At 46.9% G+C, this 16,149-nt stretch overlaps 1 protein-coding gene across 4 annotated transcripts in view; it reads right to left on the bottom strand.

Annotated features, from left to right (window-relative positions):
• LOC141165470 (TSC22 domain family protein 4-like) overlaps positions 1–14,765 on the bottom strand; it is a 223,775-nt gene extending 209,010 nt beyond the window's left edge. For 2 of the 4 annotated variants that reach the window (XM_073651067.1, XM_073651068.1), the window contains exon 1: positions 14,502–14,740. The gene's annotated coding sequence lies outside the window, so the exon portion shown is untranslated. Of the gene's footprint in view, positions 1–14,501 lie in introns of all 4 variants that reach the window. The other 2 variants (XM_073651069.1, XM_073651070.1) reach the window with 2 other exon arrangements.
• Positions 14,766–16,149: the final 1,384 nt, after the last annotated feature.

The raw sequence follows: 16,149 nt of genomic DNA, 5'->3' as shown, positions 1-16,149 counted from the left end.
CTGTGAGAGTATCCTGTGCACCGTCTTATACTGAGCTGTGTGAGTGTCCTGTGCTCAGTCTTATACTGAGCTGTGAGTGTCCTGTGCACAGTCTTATACTGAGCTGTGTGACTGTCGTGCTCAGTCTTCTACTGAGCTGTGAGAGTGTCCTGTGCACAGTCTTATACTGAGCTGTGAGAGTGTCCTGTGCACAGTCTGATAATGAGCTGTGTGAGTGTCCTGTGCACAGTCTGATAATGAGCTGTGAGAGTGTCCTGTGCACAGTCTTATACTGAGCTGTGACAGTATCCTGTGCACAGTCTTATACTGAGCTGAGAGTGTCCTGTGCACAGTCTTATACTGAGCTGAGAGTGTCCTGTGCACAGTCTTATACTGAGCTGAGAGTGTCCTGTGCACAGTCTTATACTGAGCTACGAGTGTCCTGTGCACAGTCTTATACTGAGCTAAGAGTGTCCTGTGCACAGTCTTATACTGAGCTGTGACAGTATCCTGTGCACCGTCTTATACTGAGCTGTGTGAGTGTCCTGTGCTCAGTCTTATACTGAGCTGTGAGTGTCCTGTGCACAGTCTTATACTGAGCTGTGTGACTGTCGTGCTCAGTCTTCTACTGAGCTGTGAGAGTGTCCTGTGCACAGTCTTATAATGAGCTGGGAGAGTGTCCTGTGCACAGTCTTATACTGAGCTGTGGGAGTGTCCTGTGCTCAGTCTTATACTGAGCTGTGAGAGTGTTCTGGGCTCAAAGTCATACTGAGCTGTGAGATTGTCCTGTGCACAGTCTTATACGGAGCTGTGAGAGTGTCCTGTGCACATTCTTATACGGAGCTGTGAGAGTGTCCTATGCACAGTCTTATACTGAGCTGTGAGTGTCCTATGCATAGTCTTATACTGAGCTGTGAGAGTATCCTGTGCACCGTCTTATACTGAGCTGTGTGAGTGTCCTGTGCTCAGTCTTATACTGAGCTGTGAGTGTCCTGTGCTCAGTCTTATACTGAGCTGTGAGTGTCCTGTGCACAGTCTTATACTGAGCTGTGTGACTGTCGTGCTCAGTCTTCTACTGAGCTGTGAGAGTGTCCTGTGCACAGTCTTATACTGAGCTGTGAGAGTGTCCTGTGCACAGTCTGATAATGAGCTGTGTGAGTGTCCTGTGCACAGTCTGATAATGAGCTGTGAGAGTGTCCTGTGCACAGTCTTATACTGAGCTTTGACAGTATCCTGTGCACAGTCTTATACTGAGCTGAGAGTGTCCTGTGCAGTCTTATACTGAGCTGAGAGTGTCCTGTGCACAGTCTTATACTGAGCTGAGAGTGTCCTGTGCACAGTCTTATACTGAGCTGAGAGTGTCCTGTGCACAGTCTTATACTGAGCTGAGAGTGTCCTGTGCACAGTCTTATACTGAGCTAAGAGTGTCCTGTGCACAGTCTTATACTGAGCTAAGAGTGTCCTGTGCACAGTCTTATACTGAGCTGTGACAGTATCCTGTGCACCGTCTTATACTGAGCTGTGTGAGTGTCCTGTGCTCAGTCTTATACTGAGCTGTGAGTGTCCTGTGCACAGTCTTATACTGAGCTGTGTGACTGTCGTGCTCAGTCTTCTACTGAGCTGTGAGAGTGTCCTGTGCACAGTCTTATACTGAGCTGTGAGAGTGTCCTGTGCACAGTCTGATAATGAGCTGTGTGAGTGTCCTGTGCACAGTCTGATAATGAGCTGTGAGAGTGTCTTGTGCACAGTCTTATACTGAGCTGTGAGAGTGTCCTGTGCACAGTCTTATACTGAGCTGTGAGAGTGTCCTGTGCACAGTCTTATACTGAGCTGTGAGAGTGTCCTGTGCACAGTCTTATACTGAGCTGTGAGAGTGTCCTGTGCACAGTCTGATACTGAGCTGTGTGAGTGTTCTGTGCACAGTCTGATACTGATCTGTGAGTGTCCTGTGCACAGTCTTATACTGAGCTGTGAGTGTCCTGTGCACAGTCTTATACTGTTCTGTGAGAGTGTCCTGTGCACAGTCTTATACTGAACTGTGTGAGTGTCCTGTGCTCAGTCTTATACTGAGCTGTGAGAGTGTCCTGTGCACAGTCTAATACTGAGCTGTGAGAGTGTCCTGTGCACAGTCTAATACTGAGCTGTGAGAGTGTCCTGTGCACAGTCTTATACTGAGCTGTGAGAGTGTCCTGTGCACAATCTTATACTGAGCTGTGAGAGTGTCCTGTCCACAGTCTTATACTGAGCTGTGAGAGAGTCCTGTGCACAGTCTTATACTGAGCTGTGGGAGTGTCCTGTGCACAGTCTTATACTGAGCTGTGAGTGTCCTTTGCACAGTCTTATACGAGGCTGTGTGAGTGTCCTGTGCTCAGTCTTATACTGAGCTGTGAGAGTGTCCTGAGCACAGTCTTATACTGAGCTGTGAGAGTGTCCTGTGCACACTCTTATACTGAGCTGTGAGAGTGTCCTGTGCACAGTCTTATACTGAGCTGTGAGAGTGTCCTGTGCACAGTCTTATACGGAGCTGTGAGTGTCCTGTGCACAGTCTGAACCTGAGGTGTGAGTGTCCTGTGCACAGTCTGATACTGAGCTGTGTGAGTGTCCTGTGCACAGTCTTATACTGAGCTGTGAGAGTGTCCTGTGCACAGTCTTATACTGAGCTGTAAGAGTGTCCTGTGCACAGTCTTATACTGAGCTGTAAGAGTGTCCTGTGCACAGTCTTATAATGAGCTGGGAGAGTGTCCTGTGAACAGTCTTATACTGAGCTGTGGGAGTGTCCTGTGCAGTCTTATACTGAGCTGTGAGTGTCCTGTGCATAGTCTTATACTGAGCTGTGAGAGTATCCTGTGCACCGTCTTATACTGAGCTGTGTGAGTGTCCTGTGCTCAGTCTTATACTGAGCTGTGAGTGTCCTGTGCACAGTCTTATACTGAGCTGTGTGACTGTCGTGCTCAGTCTTCTACTGAGCTGTGAGAGTGTCCTGTGCACAGTCTTATACTGAGCTGTGAGAGTGTCCTGTGCACAGTCTGATAATGAGCTGTGTGAGTGTCCTGTGCACAGTCTGATAATGAGCTGTGAGAGTGTCTTGTGCACAGTCTTATACTGAGCTGTGAGAGAGTCCTGTGCACAGTCTTATACTGAGCTGTGGGAGTGTCCTGTGCACAGTCTTATACTGAGCTGTGAGTGTCTTTGCTCAGTCTTATACGAGGCTGTGTGAGTGTCCTGTGCTCAGTCTTATACTGAGCTGTGAGAGTGTCCTGAGCACAGTCTTATACTGAGCTGTGAGAGTGTCCTGTGCACAGTCTTATACTGAGCTGTGAGAGTGTCCTGTGCACAGTCTTATACTGAGCTGTGAGAGTGTCCTGTGCACAGTCTTATACGGAGCTGTGAGTGTCCTGTGCACAGTCTGAACCTGAGGTGTGAGTGTCCTGTGCACAGTCTGATACTGAGCTGTGTGAGTGTCCTGTGCACAGTCTTATACTGAGCTGTGAGAGTGTCCTGTGCACAGTCTTATACTGAGCTGTAAGAGTGTCCTGTGCACAGTCTTATAATGAGCTGGGAGAGTGTCCTGTGCACAGTCTTATACTGAGCTGTGGGAGTGTCCTGTGCTCAGTCTTATACTGAGCTGTGAGAGTGTTCTGGGCTCAAAGTCATACTGAGCTGTGAGATTGTCCTGTGCACAGTCTTATACGGAGCTGTGAGAGTGTCCTGTGCACATTCTTATACGGAGCTGTGAGAGTGTACTATGCACAGTCTTATACTGAGCTGTGAGTGTCCTGTGCATAGTCTTATACTGAGCTGTGAGAGTATCCTGTGCACCGTCTTATACTGAGCTGTGTGAGTGTCCTGTGCTCAGTCTTATACTGAGCTGTGAGTGTCCTGTGCACAGTCTTATACTGAGCTGTGTGACTGTCGTGCTCAGTCTTCTACTGAGCTGTGAGAGTGTCCTGTGCACAGTCTTATACTGAGCTGTGAGAGTGTCCTGTGCACAGTCTGATAATGAGCTGTGTGAGTGTCCTGTGCACAGTCTGATAATGAGCTGTGAGAGTGTCTTGTGCACAGTCTTATACTGAGCTGTAAGAGTGGCCTGTGCACAGTCTTATACGGAGCTGTGAGTGTCCTGTGCACAGTCTCATACGGACCTGTGAGTGTCCTGTGCACAGTCTGAAACTGAGGTGTGAGTGTCCTGTGCACAGTCTGATACTGAGCTGTCAGAGTGTCCTGTGCACAGTCTTATACTGAACTGTGTAAGTGTCCTGTGCTCAGTCTTATACTGAGCTGTGAGTGTGTCCTGTGCACAGTCTAATACTGAGCTGTGAGAGTGTCCTGTGCACAGTCTAATACTGAGCTGTGAGAGTGTCCTGTGCACAGTCTTATACTGAGCTGTGAGAGTGTCCTGTGCACAATCTTATACTGAGCTGTGAGAGTGTCCTGTGCACAGTCTTATACTGAGCTGTGAGAGAGTCCTGTGCACAGTCTTATACTGAGCTGTGGGAGTGTCATGTGCACAGTCTTATACTGAGCTGTGAGTGTCCTTTGCACAGTCTTATACGAGGCTGTGTGAGTGTCCTGTGCTCAGTCTTATACTGAGCTGTGAGAGTGTCCTGAGCACAGTCTTATACTGAGCTGTGAGAGTGTCCTGTGCACACTCTTATACTGAGCTGTGAGAGTGTCCTGTGCACAGTCTTATACTGAGCTGTGAGAGTGTCCTGTGCACAGTCTTATACGGAGCTGTGAGTGTCCTGTGCACAGTCTGAACCTGAGGTGTGAGTGTCCTGTGCACAGTCTGATACTGAGCTGTGTGAGTGTCCTGTGCACAGTCTTATACTGAGCTGTGAGTGTCCTGTGCACAGTCTTATACTGAGCTGTAAGAGTGTCCTGTGCACAGTCTTATAATGAGCTGGGAGAGTGTCCTGTGCACAATCTTATACTGAGCTGTGGGAGTGTCCTGTGCTCAGTCTTATACTGAGCTGTGAGAGTGTTCTGGGCTCAAAGTCATACTGAGCTGTGAGATTGTCCTGTGCACAGTCTTATACGGAGCTGTGAGAGTGTCCTGTGCACATTCTTATACGGAGCTGTGAGAGTGTCCTATGCACAGTCTTATACTGAGCTGTGAGTGTCCTGTGCATAGTCTTATACTGAGCTGTGAGAGTATCCTGTGCACCGTCTTATACTGAGCTGTGTGAGTGTCCTGTGCTCAGTCTTATACTGAGCTGTGAGTGTCCTGTGCACAGTCTTATACTGAGCTGTGTGACTGTCGTGCTCAGTCTTCTACTGAGCTGTGAGAGTGTCCTGTGCACAGTCTTATACTGAGCTGTGAGAGTGTCCTGTGCACAGTCTGATAATGAGCTGTGTGAGTGTCCTGTGCACAGTCTGATAATGAGCTGTGAGAGTGTCTTGTGCACAGTCTTATACTGAGCTGTAAGAGTGGCCTGTGCACAGTCTTATACGGAGCTGTGAGTGTCCTGTGCACAGTCTCATACGGACCTGTGAGTGTCCTGTGCACAGTCTGAAACTGAGATGTGAGTGTCCTGTGCACAGTCTGATACTGAGCTGTCAGAGTGTCCTGTGCACAGTCTTATACAGAGCTGTGAGAGTGTCCTGTGCACAGTTTTATACTGAGTTGTGAGAGTGTCCTGTGCACAGTCTGATACTGAGCTGTGTGAGTGTCCTGTGCACAGTCTTATACTGAGCTGTGAGAGTCTCCTGTGCACAATCTTATACTGAGCTGTGAGAGTGTCATGTGCACAGTCTTATACTGAGCTGTGAGAGTCTCCTGTGCACAATCTTATACTGAGCTGTGAGAGTGTCCTGTGCACAGTCTTATACTGAGCTGTGAGAGTGTCCTGTGCACAGTCTTATACTGAGCTGTGAGAGTGTCCTGAGCACAGTCTTATACTGAGCTGTGAGAGTGTCCTGTGCACAGTCTGATACTGAGAGGTGTGAGTGTCCTGTGCACAGTCTGATACTGAGAGGTGTGAGTGTTCTGTGCACAGTCTGATACTGAGCTGTGAGTGTCCTGTGCACAGTCTGATACTGAGCTGTGAGTGTCCTGTGCACAGTCTTATACTGAGCTGTGAGTGTCCTGTGCACAGTCTTATACTGAGCTGTGAGAGTGTCCTGTGCACAGTCTTATACTGAACTGTGTGAGTGTCCTGTGCTCAGTCTTATACTGAGCTGTGAGTGTGTCCTGTACACAGTCTAATACTGAGCTGTGAGTGTCCTGTGCACAGTCTAATACTGAGCTGTGAGAGTGTCCTGGGCATGAAGTCATACTGAGCTGTGAGAGTGTCCTGTGCACAATCTTATATGGAGCTGTGAGTGTCCTGTGCACAGTCTTATACTGAGCTGTGAGAGTATCCTGTGCACAGTCTTATACTGAGCTGTGAGAGTGTCCTGTGCACAGTCTTATACTGAGCTGAGAGAGTGTCCTGTGCACAGTCTTATACTGAGCTGTGAGAGTGTCCTGTGCACAGTCTTATACTGAGCTGTGAGAGTGTCCTGTGCACAGTCTTATACTGAGCTGTGAGAGAGTCCTGTGCACAGTCTTATACTGAGCTGTGAGAGAGTCCTGTGCACAGTCTTATACTGAGCAGTGGGAGTGTCCTGTGCACAGTCTTATACTAAGCTGTGGGAGTGTCCTGTGCACAGTCTTATACTGAGCTGTGAGTGTCCTTTGCACAGTCTTATACGAAGCTGTGTGAGTGTCCTGTGCTCAGTCTTATACTGAGCTGTGAGAGTGTCCTGAGCACAGTCGTATACTGAGCAGTGAGAGTGTCCTGTGCACACTCTTATACTGAGCTGTGAGAGTGTCATGTGCACAGTCTTATACTGAGCTGTGAGAGTGTCCTGTGCACAGTCTTATACTGAGCTGTGAGAGTGTCCTGTGCACAGTCTTATACTGAGCTGTGAGAGTGTCCTGTGCACAGTCTGATACTGAGAGGTGTGAGTGTTCTGTGCACAGTCTGATACTGAGCTGTGAGAGTGTTCTGTGCACAGTCTGATACTGAGCTGTGAGTGTCCTGTGCACAGTCTTATACTGAGCTGTGAGTGTCCTGTGCACAGTCTTATACTGAGCTGTGAGAGTGTCCTGTGCACAGTCTTATACTGAACTGTGTGAGTGTCCTGTGCTCAGTCTTATACTGAGCTGTGAGTGTGTCCTGTGCACAGTCTAATACTGAGCTGTGAGTGTCCTGTGCACAGTCTAATACTGAGCTGTGAGAGTGTCCTGGGCATGAAGTCATACTGAGCTGTGAGAGTGTCCTGTGCACAATCTTATATGGAGCTGTGAGAGTGTCCTGTGCACAGTCTTATACTGAGCTGTGAGAGTGTCCTGTGCACAGTCTTATACGGAGCTGTGACAGTGTCCTGTGCACAATCTTATACTGAGCTGTGTGAGTGTCCTGTGCTCGGTCTTATACTGAGCTGTGTGAGTGTCCTGTGTTCGGTGTTATACTGAGCTGTGAGAGTGTCCTGTGTTCGGTCTTATACTGAGCTGTGAGAGTGTCCTGTGCACAATCTTATACGGAGCTGTGAGAGTGTCCTGTGCACAGTCTTATACTGAGCTGAGAGTGTCCTGTGCACAGTCTTATACTGAGCTGTGAGATTGTCCGGTGCTCAGTCTTATACAGAGCTGTGAGAGTGTCCTCTGCTCAGTCTTATACAGAGCTGTGAGAGTGTCCTGTGTTCAGTCTTATACTGAGCTGTGAGAGTGTCCTGTGCACAGTCTTATACTAAGCTGTGGGAGTGTCCTGTGCACAGTCTTATACTGAGCTGTGAGTGTCCTTTGCACAGTCTTATAGGAAGCTGTGTGAGTGTCCTGTGCTCAGTCTTATACTGAGCTGTGAGAGTGTCCTGAGCACAGTCATATACTGAGCAGTGAGAGTGTCCTGTGCACACTCTTATACTGAGCTGTGAGAGTGTCATGTGCACAGTCTTATACTGAGCTGTGAGAGTGTCCTGTGCACAGTCTGATAACGAGCTGTGTGAGTGTCCTGTGCACAGTCTGATAATGAGCTGTGAGAGTGTCTTGTGCACAGTCTTATACTGAGCTGTGAGAGTGTCCTGTGCACAGTCTTATACGGAGCTGTGAGTGTCCTGTGCACAGTCTTATATGGAGCTGTGAGTGTCCTGTGCACAGTCTGATACTGAGCTGTGTGAGTGTCCTGTGCACAGTCTGATACTGAGGTGTGTGAGTGTCCTGTGCACAGTCTTATACTGAGCTGTGAGTGTCCTGTGCACAGTCTTATATTGAGCTGTGAGTGTCCTGTGCACAGTCTTATACTGAGCTGTGAGTGTGCTGTGCACAGTCTGATACTGAGCTGTGTGAGTGTCCTGTGCACAGTCTGATACTGAGCTGTGTGAGTGTCCTGTGCAGAGTCTTATACTGAGCTGTGAGAGTGTCCTGTGCGCAGACTTATACTGAGCTGTAAGAGTGTCCTGTGCTCGGTCTTATACTGAGCTGTGAGTGTGTCCTGGGCACAGTCTAATACTGAGCTGTGAGAGTGTCCTGGGCTCGAAGTCATACTGAGCTGTGAGAGTATCCTGTGCACAGTCTTATACGGAGCTGTGACAGTGTCCTGTGCACAATCTTATACTGAGCTGTGTGAGTGTCCTGTGCTCGGTCTTATACTGAGCTGTGTGAGTGTCCTGTGTTCGGTGTTATACTGAGCTGTGAGAGTGTCCTGTGTTCGGTCTTATACTGAGCTGTGAGAGTGTCCTGTGCACAATCTTATACGGAGCTGTGAGAGTGTCCTGTGCACAGTCTGATACTGAGCTGTGAGTGTGCTGTGCACAGTCTGATACTGAGCTGTGTGAGTGTCCTGTGCACAGTCTGATACTGAGCTGTGTGAGTGTCCTGTGCAGAGTCTTATACTGAGCTGTGAGAGTGTCCTGTGCGCAGACTTATACTGAGCTGTAAGAGTGTCCTGTGCTCGGTCTTATACTGAGCTGTGAGTGTGTCCTGGGCACAGTCTAATACTGAGCTGTGAGAGTGTCCTGGGCTCGAAGTCATACTGAGCTGTGAGAGTATCCTGTGCACAGTCTTATACGGAGCTGTGACAGTGTCCTGTGCACAATCTTATACTGAGCTGTGTGAGTGTCCTGTGCTCGGTCTTATACTGAGCTGTGTGAGTGTCCTGTGTTCGGTGTTATACTGAGCTGTGAGAGTGTCCTGTGTTCGGTCTTATACTGAGCTGTGAGAGTGTCCTGTGCACAATCTTATACGGAGCTGTGAGAGTGTCCTGTGCACAGTCTTATACTGAGCTGAGAGTGTCCTGTGCACAGTCTTATACTGAGTTGTGAGAATGTCCGGTGCAAAGTCGATACACATGATTGGAATAAAAGGCTAAAAGGATACAATTTATTTGTAAGAAACAGACTTGATAAACGAGGAGGAGGTGTCGCATTGTATGTTAGAAAAGCGAATATCTGCACAGAGATTGAAGCTTCAGAGACTGGGGGTTCTGTGGAAACTGTTTGGGTAAGAATACAAGGAGAGAACAACGGAAAGGACACCATTGTAGGCATTTACTACAGGCCACCTGGGCAAGCTGAAGATATGGATGAACTCTTTATGTATCAAATGACCAAGTTCTCCAAAAAATATGACGTAGTGGTCATGGGAGATTTCAACTATCCAGACATTTGTTGGGAATCTCTCTCAAGTAAAACTAACAGGTCAAGCAAATTCTTATCCTCTCTTGCTGACAACTTTATCTTCCAAAAGGTAGGGGAGAAAACAAGGGGATCTGCTACTTTGGATCTAATCCTTATAAACAAGGAGGAAATGGTTGAGGAGGTAAAAGTGGCTGGGACCCTAGGAGGCAGCGATCATGCTATTATAGAATTTTGGATAACTAGAGGAGGAAAACATGTGAAGACTCAAACTTCAAGGTTAGATTTTAGAAAGGCAGATTTTAAGAGACTCAGAAAGAGAATAGGAGGGATCCAATGGCTGGATGTCCTTAAGGACAAAAATGTCCAGGAAGGATGGGAAATTTTTAAAAATGAGATTCTCAAAGCACAATCGTTAACAATCCCGAAAAGTAGGAAGAATGGGAAGCATTTAAGGAAACCAGGATGGATGAACACAGAACTTAAACACATGCTAAAAAGAAAGAAAGAAATGTTTATTAAATGGAAAGAGGGAGGCATATCTAATGAAGATTATAATGCAGTCTGCAGATCCTGCAGGGCATGTATCAGGTTAGCTAAAGCTGACAATGAATTAAGGCTTGCAAGAGATGTCAAAAGCAATAAAAAAGGATTTTGGGGGTATGTCAAAAGTAAAAGAAAAGTCAAAGATGCTATAGGATTTTTACAGGATGAAAATGGAGAAATGGTAAGAGAGGATGTTGAGAAGGCCAAACTTTTTAATTCCTATTTTGCATCTGTTTTCTCTCAGAAAGAAAATGTAACATCAACTGATCTTCACTGTCCTTTTAAAGGAATAGAAGAATCCAAGTTATCTGTAAACAGAAAGATTGTGAGGGAATATTTAGCTAACATAAATGAGTTCAAGTCTCCAGGTCCAGATGAATTACACCCCAGAGTACTGAAGGAGATCGTAGAAGAAATTTTAGAACCACTCTCCATAATCTTTGAAAATTCTTGGAGAACAGGAGAAGTCCCAGAAGACTGGAGAAGAGCAAATGTTGTTCCTATCTTCAAAAAGGGGAAGAAGGTGGACCCAGGGAACTATAGGCCGGTGAGTCTGACTTCTATACCAGGAAAGATCTTTGAACAAATTATTAAACAACATGTATGTAAGTACCTGGATAAGAATGAAGTGATTAACCAGAGTCAGCATGGGTTTATAACTAACAAGTCATGTCAGACTAACTTAATTTCCTTCTATGACAGAATCACTGACTGGGTGGATCAGGGAAATGCTGTAGATATAGTATATCTTGACTTCAGCAAAGCATTTGACAAAGTATCTCACATCATCCTTATTGAAAAAATGACCAAGTATGCAATGGACCAGGCAACTGTTAGGTGGATTCATAACTGGCTTAGTGATCGGACTCAAAGGGTGGTTGTAAATGGCTTCACATCCAGCTGGATGAATGTCTCAAGTGGGGTACCACAGGGCTCCGTCCTGGGACCTGTATTGTTCAACATCTTTATCAATGATTTAGATGAAGGAATTGAGGGTAAACTGATTAAATTTGCTGATGACACAAAGCTAGGAGGGATAGCTAATACTAGAGAAGAGAGAGAGAGGATTCAAAAAGACCTAAATAAACTGGAGCAGTGGGCAGCAACCAACAGAATGGTTTTTAGCAGGGAAAAATGCAAAGTACTACATCTGGGCAATAAAAATGAAAAAAGCATATACAGAATGGGAGGAATAGAGCTAAGCAACAGTACATGTGAAAAAGACTTAGGTATACTAATAGATCATAGACTGAACATGAGTCAACAGTGTGATGCAGCAGCAAAAAAGGCAAATACAATTCTGGGATGTATTAACAGAAGCATACAGTCTAGATCACGTGAAGTCATTATCGGTCTTTACTCCTCTTTGGTCAGACCTCATCTGGAATACTGTGTACAGTTTTGGGCACCACATTTTAAAAAAGACATAGACAAACTGGAGCAAGTTCAGAGAAGAGCGACCAGAATGGTGACTGGTCTGCAAACCATGTCCTATGAGGAACGGTTGCAGGATTTGGGAATGTTTAGCTTGCAAAAAAGAAGACTGAGAGGAGACTTAATAGCTGTCTACAAATATGTCAAGGGCTGTCACATTGTAGAAGGATCATCTTTATTCTCATTTGCACAAGGAAAGACTAGAAGCAATGGGATGAAACTAAATGGGAGGAGACACAGATTAGATATTAGAAAAAACTTTTTGACAGTTAGGGTGATCAATGAGTGGAACAGGCTGCCACGAGAGGTGGTGAGTTCCCCTTCAATGGACGTCTTCAAACAGAGGCTGGACAGACATCTGTCTGAGATGATCTAGTGAATCCTGCTTTGAGCAGGGGGTTGGACCAGATGACCCAGGAGGTCCCTTCCAACTCTACCATTCTATGATTCTATGAAAGTCTTATACTGAGCTGTGAGAGTGTCCTGTGTTCAGTCTTATACTGAGCTGTGAGAGTGTCCTGTGTTCACTCTTATACTGAGCTGTGAGAGTGTCCTGTTCTCAGTCTTATACGGAGCAGTGAGATTGTCCTGTGCACAGTCTTATACGGAGCTGTGAGAGTGTCCTGTGCACAGTCTTATACTGAGCTGTGAGAGTGTCCTGTGCTCAGTCTTATACTGAGCTGTATGAGTGTCCTGTGCACAGTCTTATACTGAGCTGTGAGAGTGTCCTGTGTTCGGTCTTATCCTGAGCTGTATGAGTGTCCTGTGTTCGGTCTTATACGGAGCTGTGTGAGTGTCCTGTGCTCGGTCTTATACTGAGCCGTGAGAATGTCCTGTGCTCAGTCTTATACTGAGCTGTGAGAGTGTCCTGTGCACAGTCTTATACTGAGCTGTGAGTGTCCTGTGTTCGGTCTTATACTGAGCCGTGAGAATGTCCTGTGCTCAGTCTTATACTGAGCTGTGAGAGTGTCCTGTACACAGTCTTATACTGAGCTGTGAGTGTCCTGTGTTCGGTCTTATACTGAGCTGTGAGAGTGTCCTGTGCACAGTCTTATACTGAGCTGTGAGAGTGTCCTGTGCACAGTCTTACCCGGAGCTGTGAGAGTGTCCTGTGCACAGTCTTATACTGAGCTGTGTGAGTGTCCTGTGCTCAGTCTTATACTGAGCTGTGAGAGTGTCCTGTGCACAGTCTTATACTGAGCTGTGTGAGTGTCCTGTGCACAGTCTTATACTGAGCTGTGAGAGTGTCTTGTGCTCAGTCTTATACTGAGCTGTGAGAGTGTCCTGTGCTCAGTCTTTTATGGAGCTGTGAGAGTGTCCTGTGTTCAGTCTTATACTGAGCTGTGAGAGTGTCCTGTGCACAGTTTTATACTGAGCTGTTAGAGTGTCCTGTGCTCAGTCTTATACTGAGCTGTGAGAGTGTCCTGTGCTCAGTCTTATACTGAGCTGTGAGAGTGTCCGGTGCACAGTCTTATACTGAGCTGTGAGAGTGTCCTGTGCTCAGTCTTATACGAAGCTGTGAGAGTGTCCTGTGTTCAGTCTTATACTGAGCTGTGAGAGTGTCCTGATCACAGTCTTATACTGAGCTGTGAGAGTGTCCTGTGCACAGTCTTATACTGAGCTGTGAGAGTGTCTTGTGCTCAGTCTTATACTGAGCTGTGAGAGTATCCTGTGCACAGTCTTATACTGAGCTGTGAGTGTCCTGTGCACAGCCTTATACTGAGCTGTGAGAGTGTCCTGTGCACAGTCTTATACTGAGCTGTGAGTGTCCTGTGCACAGCCTTATACTGAGCTGTGAGAGTGTCCGGTGCACAGTCTTATACTGAGCTGTGAGAGTGTCCTGTGCACAGTCTTATACTGAGCTGTGAGAGTGTCCTGTGCACAGTCTTATACTGAGCTGTGAGAGTGTCCTGTGCACAGTCTTATACTGAGCTGTGAGAGTGTCCTGTGCACAGTCTTATACTGAGCTGTGAGAGTGTCCTGTGCACAGTCTTATACTGAGCTGTGAGAGTGTCCTGTGCACAGTCTTATACTGAGCTGTGAGAGTGTCCTGTGCACAGTCTTATACTGAGCTGTGAGAGTGTCCTGTGCACAGTCTTATACTGAGCTGTGAGAGTGTCCTGTGCACAGTCTTATACGGAGCTGTGAGAGTGTCCTGTGCACAGTCTTATACGGAGCTGTGAGAGTGTCCTGTGCTCAGTCTGATACTGAGCTGTGAGAGTGTCCTGTGCACAGTCTTATACTGAGCTGTGAGAGTGTCCTGTGCTCAGTCTTATACTGAGCTGTGAGTGTCCTGTGCTCAGTCTTATACTGAGCTGTGAGTGTCCTGTGCTCAGTCTTATACTGAGCTGTGAGAGTGTCCTGTGCACAGTCTTATATGGAGCTGTGAGAGTGTCCTGTGCTCAGTCTTATACTGAGCTGTGAGAGTGTCCTGTGCTCAGTCTTATACGGAGCTGTGAGAGTGTCCTGTGCACAGTCTTATACTGAGCTGTGAGAGTGTCCTGTGCACAGTCTTATACTGAGCTGTGAGAGTGTCCTGTGCACAGTCTTATACTGAGCTGTGAGAGTGTCCTGTGCACAGTCTTATACTGAGCTGTGAGAGTGTCCTGTGCACAGTCTTATACTGAGCTGTGAGAGTGTCCTGTGCACAGTCTTATACTGAGCTGTGAGAGTGTCCTGTGCACAGTCTTATACTGAGCTGTGAGAGTGTCCTGTGCACAGTCTTATACGGAGCTGTGAGAGTGTCCTGTGCTCAGTCTGATACTGAGCTGTGAGAGTGTCCTGTGCTCAGTCTGATACTGTGCTGTTTTGTACCTGTGCCAGGTAACTACATGTACGCAGTGAGGGGCTCCCTGGGCACCATCATAGCAGTGATTATACGCTACAGCGCTCCATATAACCCTGTAGTGGGGCAGGTGTTGTCTCACCTGTTGTGCACCTGGGCAGGTGTGGTGTCCCTCAGCTAGTGCCTGGTGGCAGTGGACCTCCTCAGTGAAGTTCTGCTGGGTGTTAGGAGATGGCCGGTGTCCCCTGTCCCCCTCATCCTCGTCGTTGGTCGTTCCCTTCTCGCCTGTCTATGCTCACCCTGTTGACATCTCGCCTGTCAGGAAGTCCTGCCTCTTCTCTCTGTCTGTCCTCCAAGTGCTTCCTTCCCTCTTTCTCCCTCACTCTCTGTCTCTCCTCCCCTTTCTGCTGTCTCCCCCTCCTCTCGGGGTGTCTCTGTAACACCCTGCTCTCTATCCTCCTTCCAGTTCTTACTGGTCTGTCTCTTCCACTCTCTTCACTAACTTCTTTATGTCCTCTAAACTCCCCAGGCTGCCACCAGTCTCTGCTTCTCTTTATTCTCGCTCTCTTCTGCTCATTTTCATTCTACCAGTCTCTTACATCTCCATATATCTTTCTGGCACTCTGTCACTCCTCTGTTTCCCCCTGACACCCTCTTGCCCTTTTTCTCCTATGCAGTGTCAGGGTTTGAATCCTCCTAAAGATTGCTGGGTCATTGTTAAGCCCTGTACACACTTAGATTAATATCGTCTGAACCTTCAGATGCCAGCGGTTTAGTGGGTATGGGAGTCCCCCGACAATTGATTGTTGGGGGGGGGGGTAAGGATCCAGGATGTCTAATTTCAGAGCTCGGTTAGTTCTGAGATAAGCTGCCGGCAGAGATGTCTGACTGCGGCTCTCTTATAGAGAACACTGTGTATGGGAGAAATGGCCGAGAACTGTCGTTCTGCAGTCAGCCATCTAGTGTGTATGCGGCTTTAACACAGCTACAAAAGAGCACACAATTACTGCATTATAAAGGCGAGTCTGGGGAGTGTTAACCACTTATCGCCAATCACTGCTGGATTTAGCAACCTTTCCACTAATAAAGTCCTCTACTACTCTCTATTTTTCTTTAGAATCGGTACTACTCTATTTCTTTCTGGCACTCTCTTACGCCTCATTTGTTCATCTGCTCTTATCTATTTCTGTCTTGCACCCCCTTACTCCTCTATTTCTGTCTGATACTCTCTTCTCTTTCTATCTGTCACTCTTACTCTTCTTTTTCTGTCTTGCACCCTCTTACTCCTCTATTTCTGTCTGATACTCTCTTCTTTTTCTGTCTGGCACTCTCTTAGTCCTCTATTTCTGTCTTGCACCCTCTTACTCTTCTATTTCTGTCTGATACTCTCTTCTTTTTCTGTCTGGTACTCTCTTACTCCTCTATTTCTATCTTGCACCCTCTTACTCCTCTATTTGTCTGATTCTCTCTTCTTTTTGTGTCTGGCACTCTCTTACTCCTCTATTTCAGTCTTGCACCCTCTTACGCCTCTATTTCTGTCTGATACTCTCTTCTTCTTTTTCTGTCTGGCAATCTCTTACTCCTCTTTTTCTGTCTTGCACCCTCTTACTCCTCTATTTCTGTCTGATACTCTCTTCTTTTTCTGTCTGGCAATCTCTTACTCCTCGTTTTCTGTCTTGCACCCTCTCACTCCTCTATTTCTGTCTGATACTCTCTTCTTTTTCTGTCTGGTACTCTCTTACTCCTCTATTTCTATCTTGCACCCTCTTACTCCTCTATTTCTGTCTGAT

Source organism: Phyllobates terribilis, unplaced genomic scaffold, assembly GCF_046119375.1.
Source record: "Phyllobates terribilis strain yellow unplaced genomic scaffold, ASM4611937v1 Scaffold_11__3_contigs__length_659146591, whole genome shotgun sequence".
In the NCBI taxonomy this organism is placed as follows: Eukaryota; Metazoa; Chordata; class Amphibia; order Anura; family Dendrobatidae; genus Phyllobates; species Phyllobates terribilis.
The sequence above is the reverse complement of the archived record's forward strand: the minus strand, read 5'-3'. Positions and strand labels throughout refer to the sequence as shown.